Source organism: Anopheles gambiae, chromosome 3 (assembly GCF_943734735.2).
Source record: "Anopheles gambiae chromosome 3, idAnoGambNW_F1_1, whole genome shotgun sequence".
In the NCBI taxonomy this organism is placed as follows: Eukaryota; Metazoa; Arthropoda; class Insecta; order Diptera; family Culicidae; genus Anopheles; species Anopheles gambiae.
In genome coordinates, this window is record NC_064602.1 from 86,066,792 (window position 1) to 86,082,178 (window position 15,387).

Genomic DNA, 15,387 nt, shown 5'->3' on the forward strand with positions numbered 1-15,387 from the left:
TCTCCCACCTTGAAATAGTATTTTGATAATGTATTATTAGTTAGCTTTGATGATCTTATTGGTATCGTGGATAGCAGAAATTAGAATCTGTTATACTCAGCGATGAAGGGCAAAAACAAATATTCTAATAAGACTGTAAAACGTCTCATACTAATGGGTGGAGAGGTTAATGGAAACGGAAAAGTGTGTAAATTAAACTAACCAAAACCGAACTCAATCAAAATTATAATTTAACTTTGGTCCTGAACGTTTGGGATACGGAACTAACGTTTTGGATACGATCGAACACCATTGTAGTGGATTAAAATAAGGGATAATAGCATATTTACTTGTAGTCTATCATAACTCAAATATTTGAATAAATTGTAATCAAGTATTATACATTCATAGTAAGGCATACATTTATAAACAATAATCCATATTTCCATAAAAATGTTCAATATAGGTATGAAATTCGATGTCCACAAATTCATTTAGCAAGTCGCACAACCTAACAGTATGCCATTTATGAGCTAAAATCGCGAATAAATCCAGCCTCTCATCTCATGTAAGAGATAGTTTAGCCCATGAGTGCATAAAACAGACATTAACTACGGTTGTTAAGCCAAATAAAACGATGAATTTATATCTGCAATTTTTGAAAAATTTCAACTTTACCAATTCCACTATTTCAAGATTTGAGGATCTTGTCGTTCAGGTTTATATTAAATTGTAATACTCAATATACACATCAATGTAGATTTATGTTCAAGTTCTTGTGAACATGTGCTAAAACGAATCAAATACTTCTTATTACGTTAAATTGTCTAACATTGAATTACGAAAAAAAGTGAAAGTAAAAGTGTCATTAGTTAATATTCGTTATCTGTTCAAAGTATTTGTTGGTATAATTTAGAGAAACTTGGGTTCGTATGGAACTCTTTCGCCTGTAAATCTGTTCATAGCTCCCTGTGATATTCTCAATAAGGAAATATATTCCAACTCATAAGAAAGGTGTATCAACTGTACCAAGCGAAGTGACACGTGTTTAATGTGTAAAACAAGAATCATGTCTTTCTACACCTTAGAATGTCCTCGCAAGTGAAAACAAACACAACTGTAACATTGTGCTAAGGCGCAATCTTTCTCGAGCATTATTAATAGTGTTGTTGTTTGTCCACTTCCTCGCAAACCGTAAACAGAGCACGTCATTGACATTCAACAGCGTTTCTCAGCAGAGCAGCAGCAGCAACAGCAATACCTGGTCACAATTATGCCCATTTCCTCCCAGAAGAATTAATCCGCCCGCTACCCACCCAACCACCTGGAGCCCCCATTTTGAGAACCTTCCTTCAACGGGGTTGTTTTGTTAAAAATAGACCGGTTGAAATAAATTGATAAAAAGCGTCTATTTATTAAACTGTTTACTACGCGCGACCCCCGTGTATCGCCGTGCCCACCGAATGCCGGAATGTGGCAAAGCGAAATGGCAAATTTAAACGGCACTGCGTTTGTATGGGTGTGTTGTGTGTGTGTGTGTGTCAGCCCCTCCACAAGGGCTCCCCGGTTTGGCATGGTTACGGCGGGGCGATGGGGTGTCCGTCCACCTCTTGAGCGATGATGATGACGGTCATGATGGTGATGATGCTTGTTTACCTCCTTCTCGCGAGTGCTGACTCTATGAGATTGAGAAAGGGGTATGGGAGTAGAGGTGGTGCAGGTCCCCGAGAGGGGAAGGGAACAGGAACAGAATGAGCGATGATGGAGTTGATTCTATCGCTCGCTCTCTTTCTCGGAGCTGCGTTTGTGTGGGTAATTTAAGCCGGACACTAGCAGCCATTTGGGGCCGGTTGTTTTCGCGCATTTACGCCCAGTTTTTTGTTGTTGTTTTTGCGCTCGCTTTACGTTTCGTTTTGCCTTCCTGCTTTCTTATTAGTTAAGGGTGTGTTTCAGTTGTTTTTGCACGAAGACAGACAGAGAGAGAGAGAGGGAGAGTATGCATTGATGGAGGAACTGAGTCTAGCGCGAGTTCGGCACACGATGGACGATGTGGGGCTTGTCACGTATACGTACGTCCGTACAGTAACGGACGGGTGACAATCGTAGTAGCCAAGAGTTGTGACAGAAGTGTCCAAACGTCTTGGAGCACGAGTGCGTATGGACTAAGAAAGAGAGAAAGAGAGAGAGAGAGCGAGAAAGCGTGCTTCGTGCTGGTGATTATCAAAACAACACTTTGGCAAAACTGTCGAGATAGCTTGGCGTCAAGGTCGTTGCTTTTGGGGTGTGTTGTTTTTATTCTCTGTAGGACGGGGATAGATGGGGGTATATGCGGGGATGACACTGCGAGATATAATAACAAGCAGGAAAAAAATGGAGCACATTCTCGGGGTAAATGTTGTTAGCACGCTATAATCGAAATGGAATGCTTTTTCATCCTACTCCTTTTTTAAATTCACAGACAGAATGTTTATAGACCTTCCCAAATTGCGGTGGAGTGTAGGAACCCCATACCTGTGTCTTTTCTTCAATTGTCGCGAAACCGAAGCAAACAAAAAAAATTGCTACTCACAAGCAGGGCACGCAGGAAGCAACCAATTTGCCAATCGTTCTTCGGCCGCTTTCCTTCATCTCAAGCGCGCTGGAATGTATCGGGAAAAGCAGGCGCTGCAAAAGGATTTAAGTTCGCAGCAACGGCGTAGCAAAGCTGAAGTATTAGTAGGCTGCGGGATACACATGTATGGCGATGTGTGTGCGTGTATGTTGTCTGTGGTACATGGAGAGTCCCGTGTTTGCACAGGAAATTGAATGGCAAATATTGTGACAGTGAAGTGGGAAAAGCTTGGATAAAAGATGCTGCGAGCATACAGCGAGCGTGGATAGAGGAAGGAAGAAGGAAGGGTGGTGTAGAAAAAATGTGGCGCGGAAAAACAAGAGCGAAGAGAGATGCGCCAGTGTTTTTTTTTTTTTGCAAAAAAAAAAGTCATTCAGGGCGAGTCAGTTTTTGCTGTCTGTGTCGCAACGGCGGTTACATAAAGTATGAAAATATTTCCTTTTTCCTCCTCCCCCGTACACAGTGATGAGATTGATGGAGAGGAAACGCCGTCATGGCACACATGGCTTCAATCACATGGAATTGGGATGAGAAATTGACCAACCCGAGAGAAAGGGCATGGAAAAAGGAAAGGAGGAAAAATAGGTACGTTGACATTATATTCTCTTATCAGTTTTATTTGTTGAGCGTACATCCTTATCAATGGTTTTTGATCAATGGAGTGGCGAAAACGGGTTGGCGAATGCCTTTGCGGACACCAAAGCAGCTATTTGTCCCTTTTTATTTTGGGGAAAAGCATGAAGAAAAACGGGATCGTTTAAATTGAAACATTCACAAGAAGATGGGAATTGTCATTTATTTTCATTACCATTTTTTTTGGTGCATGTTTGTGATTGTTGCCGTTGTGTGAAATGTGAGTTGTTTCATCCCACCCTAAATTTCATCCCGGTTTTGAATTGTTTTTATGGTGTGTGAGGCTTTCAAATTTTATTGCAACTTGCTCCCATGTCGATCGTTATCTAGGAACGTTCTTGCCCCTCCCCACCAAAAACAGGAAGGAAAATCGATTTTTCTTTCCTTTATCTACCGTTTGTGGATGTTTTTACAAACCTTTACATCAAGATTTGCAAGAACTTCCCTCGTTTTTTTGTACGGCGAACACGGCGGACACTAGAAAGGAGCGTTTTGTGCGAGGAGCACAGCAATTTGGGCTGACGCGAGCTCCAGCGTCCAAAGCATAAAGTGGAATTTCTGTTGGTCGATTGTTTCTAGGAAAGCAGTACGGTCGCTTGCCCGCGCGTGTAAATAACCGTTTCTTTGTTTGAGCAAGCAAGCAAACCACCACTGACTTGTGAGCGGTCGGGTCGTTTTCCACATGGAGACGCTTGGTGGCTCGTAACAATGGATGAGCGGGACCGGATGGATAGCGTAGATGTTTCATTATCTTCCGCATAGTAGGGTTTTGGTTACTCGATACATTTTTGGTGGTCGGTTTAAGGTGGGTAGTTTTGCGCTCGTTCGAAGTATGTTGCTGCACAGTTGAATCTGGTAATGAGCTGTACGGGGAGAAAATTGACGGTGAATGATTTAATAAAGTTAATATACCTCATCGAATAGCTTCTAGGGGTATATCGCTTCATCGTTTTAAAAGCGTTAGTCAAATTCTATCATATGTCACTCTCAACTAATAGGTTAGTCCTAAAGAACTAAAATAATAATAATAATAATAATAATAATAATAATAATAATAATAATAATAATAATAATAATAATAATAATAATAATAATCACATTTACCCTACCCATGGATGCACATATGGGGTTATGGGGGTTGGGTATGGGGCTTCAGCATCAGTTTTAGGACTTTTATAGGACTGCCAGGCTCGGGATGAGTTCAATATCAGTGCCATTACTGGTGTGGATTCGGTATCAGTCTCTTAAATTTAATACCAACATACCTCACAATTGCGTTGCGGAGCCCTGTAAGAAAATCAAATAAATTTGTAAAAGCAAACGCTGATACATTAAAAAACAACAAACAAACCCTTTTTAAACAAAATAATCACCTATCAATGTATAAAAAAAATAAACAACAAAAAGAAAGATAAAAGAAGCTTAATATCTGCATTAGTTTTATATGTAACGATTGAAAAGATAATTCGATAATTCGATTAACGAAAATGTCACTTGATACTGCACATATGCAAATAATTAATATAACATAATCGCTAAAAGAAACGAAAGAAAGAAGTGATGAGAAACATTCAATAACTTATAAGAAAGGAGAAAAAAAAAGAAAAATTAAGCTTTCGAAACGAAAAGAATATAGCAGAATAATTTTCCAAATGAAATCTTTCAAAAAAGTAAGTTTAAAGTTGTAATAAAAAATCAAATAAAATCAAATTACGCAAGGAAATCAAAGCGAGAGCTATCCCAAAGCATTTATAAGCATAAATAACATATTTTGAATGACACAGTAAACAGATAAACTTAACTTAAAGTGAACGAAAAGAAAGCAAGAAAGAAAAGCGAATAGCAAAACCAAATAAATAAATAAATAAATTAACAGAAAAAAATTAATAAATAAATAAATAAATAAATAAATAAAACTGCGAAAGTTAATGAAAACTAACAGAATATTAATATTAATATGTTTGTGCGATGTAACCATGAAACTGCAGCAGTAAAGTAAAATAGAAAAATAACAACTTAACAACAACAAGTTTATTATAAAAAATAAATCCAAAAACTATGTATGACAATCAACAAAATGGAAAACTCGCACATGGCTCAACAGAAGATCCATTACCTTCTAACATACAATCATGCACAACTTCTTCGCAGAGCGACAAAAAAACAACTACCGGACAAGCTTACACTTACACACACGCTCACACGCCAGCACATGCATGCTGGGAATGGCGAGAGCGTTAAAAGCTCGAATATGTCACCATAAACGAGCATCACCGCGCGGTGGAAAAATGTAATCTCATCTCATTTCCACCGCAAACGATGTATCACATGATCATGTCCTTGTGTGTGTATGTGTGTGGCCCTCCAGTGCAACGATGATACGGATTCTGCCGCTTGCCGGGTACGGTGGTGGTATACATTAATCGCCTTGATGGGCCGGGGAAAGGAGAAAGACGACGTGCCGGCGATGTTGATGTGAAATGAGTTTTGACTCGTTTTGCGTATCGTTCGGGATGATGCTCTTCTGCCAGAATTCCCTTCCCTAGCCTGGAGTGGAATGTTTTGCAGCGCCATGCAGCTCTCATCACCACCGTGGTGTGTGACGACGTGTTTTGAGATAGAGATGAGCATCGCGTCATTTTTCCCCCCATCTTCTTGTTGGCTCCATATTTGATGGAATGTTGGATAGAAATAATTCACAAAAAAAAGAATGAAAGAAATGGCACACAAAATGGATGGGGATGAAACCATAAATTGATGACAGATTCATGACGCGGCCGCGCGCTGCTGTAAAGTAGCAGGTTTTGCCAAGGGTTTGTCTAATGATAGACGAGCCTGGCTTGCAGTAAACGAGCGCGAGCGAAAGTGATCAAACGATCATAGTGGCAGCTCGCTGCTAATCTCGCATGGGAAATAGATTGTTAAGCGGATTTGTGTGCAGTTTTGGTTGATGTTTTGGTGATTTACAGCGCGCGGAAGTGAGAGCAAGGGAAGCCAGCACTCATGCAATGTTGGTTTAACACTTTCAAAAGATAGAACGAAATGACACTTTAAATTGGATTTTTAAATGAAAATTCATAGCAGAATGAAACAAAATATCATAAACATTCAAAAGCGTAGGGGAAAATGTAACAGCATACAAAATAAATAAAATTAGATAGGACTCATCTTTAAAGTAAACTATAGATATTCAAATAATAAGAAACAGTTCATAAAAATTATACTTCCTACAAACTGCATCTGTACATTATTAACTTAATCGTTAGTTTTTTTTAAATTATTTTTATCTTTTCCTTAAGTTGTATAACACTCTAATTTCTACACCAACTAACTACTGTTGGCAGCAATTCGTCTTGTATGTTGCTGTATCATTGTATTAAAACTTACCCTTTACGAATGCTGCTGCTCTTTAGAGACAGAACCCTTCATTGTCGTTACTTATAAATAAAAAGAAAAGTTTCGTTCGCATGGCAGCGGTGGGATTCGAACCCACGCCACCGAAGTGACTGGTGCCTTAAACCAGCGCCTTAGACCGCTCGGCCACGCTACCTCGGTGCGTGTGGTGCGTCTATAATCGATCCGCAGCATCGTGCCGTTTCGTCTTTGTGTGAGCGTCTTACGCGCATAACCCTACAAACAACGAGCGGGATATTTTATCATGGTGTGTGTAAAAACCTAGAGTTAAGCGGAGAATCGGTGTGAAATACACGGAGGCGAGAGCGCGTTTTGGTTTCGACACAGTTTTGGCACTAACACAGTTACACATGTGGAAATGTGTGCGTTCACTTTCAGTCTGCGCGCTCAGTTTGATCTGCTCGCAGCGCTGTGCTGATGTTGGTGTCTCGCTTGTACTGCTGTACCGAAAGTTCCTCTGTGTGCTCTCGTTCTTGCTACCACACGAAATCGTCAGTACAGCTCAAGGATCGACAGCGAGCGGCCGCACGTGCGTCAGCCTAAGTCCTGGACGATTGGTGTTATGATTTTGTAAAGTGTTCAAGTGTTCAAGTGTTGTGCGAATTCAAATGAAGCAGCGCGAATGATTCGTAATGCATGTTATGTACATCGCGCAGCTTCATTTCGTACCTTTTTTACAGTAATCAACGTGTGCAACAGGATCTACGCAGATATTCGACAACTTCAACGTTTGCATCGATGGATCGATCAATTTTATTTTAGTCAAATGTTTTGTATCAACTTACGTTAATGTGTGAAATCGTGTAAAGTTAAAATGTAAATGTTTCAATAAAGTGATGAAAAAAAAATCTACGCGTGTTTGTGTTTTTGTTTAGCTTTAGATAACAAAAAAATACGCAGCGAGTGTGAGCGATCTCTGAACGAAAGAAACGCACACAGCGCAACACGAAAGAAACAAACACAAGCACACGAAAGGATGCTCGCGCATGGGCGCGAGCATTGAGAGAGCGCACCGTGTATTTTGTATGGGAGCGGGAGAGAACCGTGGTACCCGTTCCCGCCCCCTTTTTTAAGCCTAGGAAATCTTCCATCGGCTTAACTCTAGGTTTTTACGCACACCATGATAAAAATTACCCGCTCGTTGTCCGTAGGGAACTTACCCCCACCGGAGTAGCATTCTTCATCCCTCTATTACATCGCATAGAACCATTCTTCGTCAAACATTCGGGTGGAAGTAAATGCCCTCATACACACACACACACACATCCAACTTTAAAGCTATCTGCCCCAACGTTCTGCGCTTGATACGGTCGCGGTTCGGTACTTCGAAGTTGTTTGTTTCAACCAGCGGTTGGAATGCTGGAGCAAGCACACACGTACAAACAAACACTTGCCCCTCCCTTACGTGGACCCACACACCCGGTACGGCATCATTACACGTAACAAACGGCGACGAGCGGACCCTCGATGGGGGATGGTAGTGTTTATCAATAAACAAGCACTCCAATTATCGAAGATTCTCGCCCGCGTGTGGATTAAACAACGGAACACGTTGAAAAATTGCACTTTGTGCGTGTGTGTGTGTTTGTATGAAGCTGAGAATGATTGAATATGCTCCATAGGGTGTAAAAGAGAGGGAGAGAGATATAGCGTGAAGTATTATGTATACAGCACGAGTAGCATGGACCACACAGTAGATGATGTTTAACTAAGCTCTTATCGCCCGTCCCCGGTGGTGGACGATGTTGTCCAGCCAAAAGGGAGGGACGGAAGAAAGAAGCTCTCCAAACACCCCCTCTCCTTCCCAAGATAGCCATTATGCAAGTTGGTTCCACCACGTGCTATACCATTTGCGCTTATCTGCACTTGATTCTATGCCGTTCTGTTCTGTTCGGGTTCCGTTTGTTGTTCTCTTCCGCAATTATGTACACAAACACACACACATCCACCCACCCGGCACTGATAAATGGCTCAATGTAAAGCAATAAGCATCTCTTCTATCCAGTTCTCTCTCGCTGTATCTTTCTTTCCCTCTAGCGTAAACGATCTCCTGCCCAATTAAAGCACCAAGTTTGTTGATGTGTAAGCAGCAGCAGCATCATCGGCGCAAAACGTGCTGCACCGGCATTATTGCATAATTTCGATTGACCCCGCGCGTCATCCCACCCGCCGCGGCGGTTCGATACCATTTCTCTGGATGGATCTGCGGATATACGGAACCACCGGATTATTGGGTGGCATGGAGATGGTGGATGGAGATGGAAGATGCAATGCAAATAGGTAAAATGCATAATGAAGTCATTTTCTATCGTGATGCACAACAACATGGCGCATCACAAAGTTCACTCGAGAGGGCAAAGGTGGGTGCTTGGTTCGTACATCCTCGTTTTACAGCATTTTTGTTTTGTTTTTTTGTTTTTTTTGCATAGGTAATGATAATATTGCAAATGTAGTATTTGTGTACGTGGACGTTGAGGTTAATGATAATCACGGTTCGCACCACAATCGCGTTGATCGGGCGGGCGTTAAAAGCAGAGACTTAATTTATTTACCGGTGCGCTGGAAACATCATCATTTCACACGGGGGCAGCTTTTGTGCTTCCATTGAGTTTTAAGTGTGTTTAATTGCGTGTCTGCAATATGAGAAGTTTAGTGTTTGTGGAAATATTTGCTCTGAACAGTGCATGAGATTTTAATTTAAATCGTTTCAATATTGCATGCACTTTTCATGTACTGTATTGATGTTGTTTTGTATGTTTCATGCAGTATTTTTATATTCATGTTTCTTATTTATATTTGTGTTTTTTTTTCCTATGAAATTATGCGGTGTTGCTTAAAAAGTCTTATGATGTATAATATTTGCCATTTACATCTACTTCTTCGATGTTTGCACATTAAATTCTATAATTCTGTTTAAAAGTTAAATTCTACGCAGGAATTTATTAACTATCTTAGAAAAAAAAGAAAAAAAAGAAGCACAATCGAACGCACAACAAAGAGATAAACAGAAGGTAAGACAATAGAAAACAAACAAACAAAAAAGAGAGTGTAGAAAGAACAAATCCCATCAAATGAACAGAGGTTTTAAGAAACTGAAATGAATTGGCTCACAATGTAAATTGCTAAACAAAAATATAAAACTCTCTTGGAAAAAAGGAGAAAAAAAAGAAGTACAATTGAACACACAACAAAGAGATAAACAGAAAGAAAGACAATAGAAAACAAAACAAACAAACAAAAACAAAACAATAACAACAAAAACAACAAAAAAAAGAGAGTGTAGAAAGAACAAATCCAACCAAACCATAAGAATTCGAAATTAATTGGCTCGCAATGGGTAAATGGCAAAAGAAAAACTATTTTAACTATTTAAATCGAGTAAATTGCGTGTATTTCGTGTATTGTAAATTATCTTCGTTTAAATGTTATCGTTCTATGTTTTTATTTTGTTCGTTTTTCGTTCTTATGTATCTATTTTGCTTCGCATTTCGTTACTCGCATTGTCAACTGTTTTTATTTGTTATGGTCATATTTTCTAAAATGTCTTATTTGATTTCGTTTGACATTCATTATTTATCTCCTTAAGTTTTAAAAAATTTTAAACTTTTATTTAAAGATTCTTCAAAATTTTTGATTATTTGACTCATGTTTCAAATGTTTTGATGAAATCTCTTGTCGATATGTTTGTTCAATCCTGTTGGTTAGTAAAATACTTCAAATATCCTAGCTTGCATCTGTGAAACTTCAACATGCCGCAACTTGTTTCATTTGCCAACACACATAACAACGATCGCGCAATGGTGAACCGTGGAACAACAGCGGCTAATCCCTTTTGCGTGATTGCAGTCGTTCATTTAAATAAACGTGCTCTCTCATGTCCGATCGGATTAAGGTGGCGTGAGCATCGGCCAACGAGAACACATAGCACTGCGTCATCATCACTCAGGGGGGCGCACATCATTCGGCGTACGATGATAATCCTCCTGCATGCATGCTGCTGCAAAACATCCCCCCACCGTCTTTAGCCTTCCCCTCGCAATAGGTAAGATAATCCTGCCAAAATGAATCGAATTCTTCCCGCACAATGAGGGACTGGGGCTGAGAGGTATCTCGCGCGTGCATTAAAACCAAAAACCCTCTCCCCTCTCTTCCTCCCCGACCCCGTAGTGTTCGGAAAACAAAACGGTACGAAAAATAATGAAATAACCGGAGTTCAATTTTCATCGCATCATGCCCTGCTCTCCTTTAGGAGGGAGGGGGGTGACGGGAGGACAAAACAACAGCGCGATGCGCTTTTGTGTGCCACAACAAAAGCTCCATTGTGTTATGTATGTGTTGGGGCAGCACAGCACGCCATTATTGTTAGTCGTCCCATCCCCGTAGCCGTGGACACACATGCGCTCAAAACACGTGCAAAATGAGCGGTCGCGCGCGATAATGGTTGGGGCGGATGGATTTCGCGATGAATTTAAATAAGCGATTAATTGTGATACAAATTCGCTGTGCGCCGTTGCGCCGTCATCCCACATCCCATATCACAGAGCCCAACGGGAGAATAAAACAACTCGGGCAACTCTCAACTGTCAAAGCAAACTTGACAGCTGCTGTATGGTGGAGCTGCTGGGACAGAAAGTGCATGGAGATGAAATTAGATCATCTAGCTCGTGTTGTGTGTGTGTGTGAGTGAGGTGGTGTTTCGTGCACGGCCATGTGGTTGCTCGTATCATGCAGTTCCAGTGTGGTGGAGAGACAGATTGGCGTGTTTTGTTGCATGTTGGCGCACCACCAGCACCGCCGCCTCTTTCCTCTACCGCGATGCGTTTACTACGATCGCATAATGAGGATTGATTACACAGTGTGGTACTAGCCTAGAGCTTGGCTTTTTGTGAGGGATAGGTTGAATTTGACAGTTGCTAGATGCTAAATGCTAGATGCGGTTGTGCTGCGGTGTGAGTAATGGGAGTCTATTATTGTTGTCTATTCCAGTGCTCGGCTTGGATGGATTGAGCCAAAATATTTAAAATAGATTGCACAAAGGGATGGAATGGCATCACAAAGGAATTCTCTTTTCTTTGATATGTATATCTTTGCACATCTTGGATAGGTTGTATCTTTCCTTTAACTCACAAAAGCAAATCCTACAAATTTTTAGATAGATTTTAGAAGATGACATAAAACCATTATCATAGTCATGGAATTTAGATGAAATGTGATGCCATTTTAATATGATGTCGTATAATACGCCGTATTTACAAAACAATTTATGTTTTAAAGGTCTGAGAAAGCATACCTAGCAACTAGTTAGAAGTGATTTGTCAGGCTTACAAGGGAATTTTTTCAAGAGGAAATCGTTAAGCATGGATAATAAGAAACGAAGCTTGATGAAAATCCTGCACAAGCGTTTCAAGAAGTCGCAAGGACACATGAGGAATCTCAGTAAATTATTATCAATCGTTTTAAAGCAGTTAGAATGATTTAAAGCAGTTAAAGTGTAAGCTGCCTCCCGAATCAGGGCCCTTGATATTAATTATTATTCGTACGAGCACCGAATGTTATTCTGGATGGCTCATGTATTGGCTTAAATTGATCTTAAATAGTACCTCACATTGGCAGAGCCGTATTCGCTACATTGTGCAATGAAAGCATATTCGCTTTAAGCACTGGTTTTGCATAAAAATAATATTGTACCTTGCGCAGCTTATTCTGCATTTAATAAGGAGCTTGACACAGCAATTTTCAATTTCAATAACCTTTTTCAATATCCAGCTTTAGTTAATTAGATGATCGCTTTTCGGATCTTACGTAAAAAAAACGAAAAATCTGATTATGACTCTTTGGATTTTGTGAAATTTTGATTAAAAATGACCAAAAATTAAAAAAATCTCCTCTTCGGGAGAATTCTTCCCGTTTGAAAACCGCTGAGTTAGAATGATTCAAAGCGTGGGGATTTGGATGCCATATGAGCTGAATTTAAGAGACGATCAAAGTCATTACTTCGCCAGTGAATATCCATAAAGGTGGCATTTCTAATAAATAGCAATTAGAAACTTATAACTAATAAATAACTATTGTTTTACCAATAAGATTAAATTCTAATCTCCTATTGGTGAAAACCATGATGATCTTATTGGAGAAAACCAATATCCTGGTAATTTGGATAACCAGTGCCAATATCAATTAAAAACACAATGAATAAATTTGAATTGCCTTAAATTGATGTTTAGATAGATGTGACTATATTAGTCTTGAACTTTAAATTTTAATTTTAAAAAAGTAATGAATGTAAAAATATATTATTTACAGTTTTACAATGCTTAACTCACGTCTGTTAATTCTTCTTACAGCAATAACATTCTGACATTCTTCTTACAGCAATAACATTCTTAGTACAGGCTACCCTTATCTTTCCGGAATGAAATATACTCTATTCTCCCTCCGTTAAAAACACCGTTTTAATCAATAGGAACTGTAATTGCAAATTCGTGTACCTTCTGCAAACCTCTTCTGCTCCTATACCATACCCCGCGTCAGTGCATGATACACATTATAATATCTTAAGTACCAATCGGGTTGCCATCTTATATATGAAACAAATGTCACCAGAAACTCCCGTTTTGTTCACAGCACACACGTAAAACACACCATCCAGAAGTTTTCGACTCGATTTCGATCGTACGCTCTTCTATCCCGTGCGCTATTAATTGCCCATGGAGGAAGGAGATACGAAATCCTTCAAGCACATACGTATAAATGGGTACGGTTACACCTTCTGTTTCGTTTCTCAAGTAATCTTTTGACAGGTAATAAATTTTCTCATCCACCAGGCCCATCACTTCCACCAGACAAATGCCGAATACGCGCGCGTACGTTTCAAAGGACATGCTTCCGCCGCCCATGCTATACACCTTGCGTTTTTAATTGCGTCGGCATCTTTGGAAAGGCATTTTCCGTATCCAATTCGTATCCTGCACGGGCGCTCCCGAGACTGTTTGCCGTTGGGAAGTTCGGATGGGTGAGGGGTCCGGGATGCACATTTAAGCGACCACACGTATCACCAAAGACGTTTGCGAAACAACAGAGGGTGAGTGGGTTGTGTAAGATTTTAAGCTCATTTGAATTGTTGTGGCAGAAGTAATTTGCCATTATTGCCATTATTCGAGTTTTGTCGAGTGGTGGTTGGACGAATTTTATCGCTCACCTGCATATCTGTCTTGCGGATGGACGGTAGTAGAGCGAGAAAAACAAAACGTGCGATTGGGAAGATGGTCTCTCACCTTTCCAAGTATCTTCCAACGGAAACGATACCAAACGATAACGATGATGATGCTTACGCTGTTCGTTTTCGCTGTTGCCGAATGTACACCACCACAAAGGGAAACTGCCTTTTATGTTCCAAGTTCTAAGTCGTTTGAAGGGCTGGAGCTGTGCCGGTGTCAGGCACTGCTGATACTAAGCACCGTAACAACGTAGCAGTTTAATGGTTATTGATACACGGCAAAACGGGCGGAGCTGCTGCCGTTTAGCTCTAGTGTTTGTGTGTGTGTGGTACGGTTTTAATCCATTATGGTGCTCTGTTTGTTTTAATGTTTTCTTTTCTGTGAGCAGTAAATCGAAGGTATTTATTTTATAGACAGCAAGCTCCAATAGTCTAACCTCACTGTGTGTTGCTTTCTAACGTTCTTCGACTGACCAACTTCGACGTTGTGGTCAGTTGTGGATGCCCCCGGAGAGCAGCAGGGGAATGATTTACGAGCGCCATCTAGTGGGGGCTCGAAAAACGGCCCAAAAACGAAGTTCGGCTCTCCAGTGTTGCCAGGGATTAGCATTCGGCCGAGATTCCTTGGCCGTGCCAACGTTGGGAAGTAAATTCCACCCCGTTAAAGTAGGATGAAATTAAATGAGCGAACCAACAAACCCTCCGAAACGATCACGGGTGTGGGATTTGGGCGGTGAGAGATCGGGATGGTACGCCACCGTGTAACCATGTACACACACACACCGAGCTCAAAGTCGTCGCATTTATTGTGATTACCTTAATGAGTCCGTATTATCTATCGTAAATTATTTTATGACTACCTATTAATGCCATCCACTGCCGTTCTGTTTCCCGAACGGTTTCTTTTAGGCTCCGCTTCGCTGTGTTCCTTGCATCGACTTCTTCACATTGCCGGGGAGAAGGTTCCCGGGTGCTTCGATCCACCGGAGCATTGTGGTCTTCTTTAGATCGTTTGAAGTTCCAGGCAACCAATTAGCCTTCGGAAGCGTTATGGAACCGTACATACGCTGCATGACGTGCCTCGTCGCCGCCCGTTCAGGGCAATAAAAACCTCATCGCATCGGTTTCGGGGGCGACCGATGTGTTTTCGATTTGCGGCAAAAGTAATCGAGAATCAATTCCTTAATTAATGCAATCGTCGTTTTGCTCTCTCCACTGCAGCAGATAAGCCACATTTTGCTCGCTGCTAGTGGGCCTCTTGGTGGGTGGGTGGATGGGTGTGATTATTGTGCCGTTGTGGTGAGTCATCGCTGCAATTGTGGAATGAAATGGGAACTATTTTTCTCTCTTGTTGCTCCTCCGACTATGTTACGATGTGCCGGTATACGTCATTGCGCGATAAGGTGATGATTGCGATTGCAAGAGGGAAGGGATTTATTATCGACCGAGCGGCTTAGCGAGATGCTGATTGCAGGTGAAGCGAAGATTAGGGTTGGCTCTACCGGCGCGCTATAATCGTCAGCCAGCATCAACG

At 40.8% G+C, this 15,387-nt stretch overlaps 1 non-coding gene across 1 annotated transcript; it reads right to left on the bottom strand.

Annotated features, from left to right (window-relative positions):
• Positions 1-6,691: 6,691 nt before the first annotated feature.
• Trnal-aag (transfer RNA leucine (anticodon AAG)) lies at positions 6,692-6,773 on the bottom strand. The gene has a single exon. It is a non-coding gene; the product is annotated as a tRNA-Leu (tRNA).
• Positions 6,774-15,387: the final 8,614 nt, after the last annotated feature.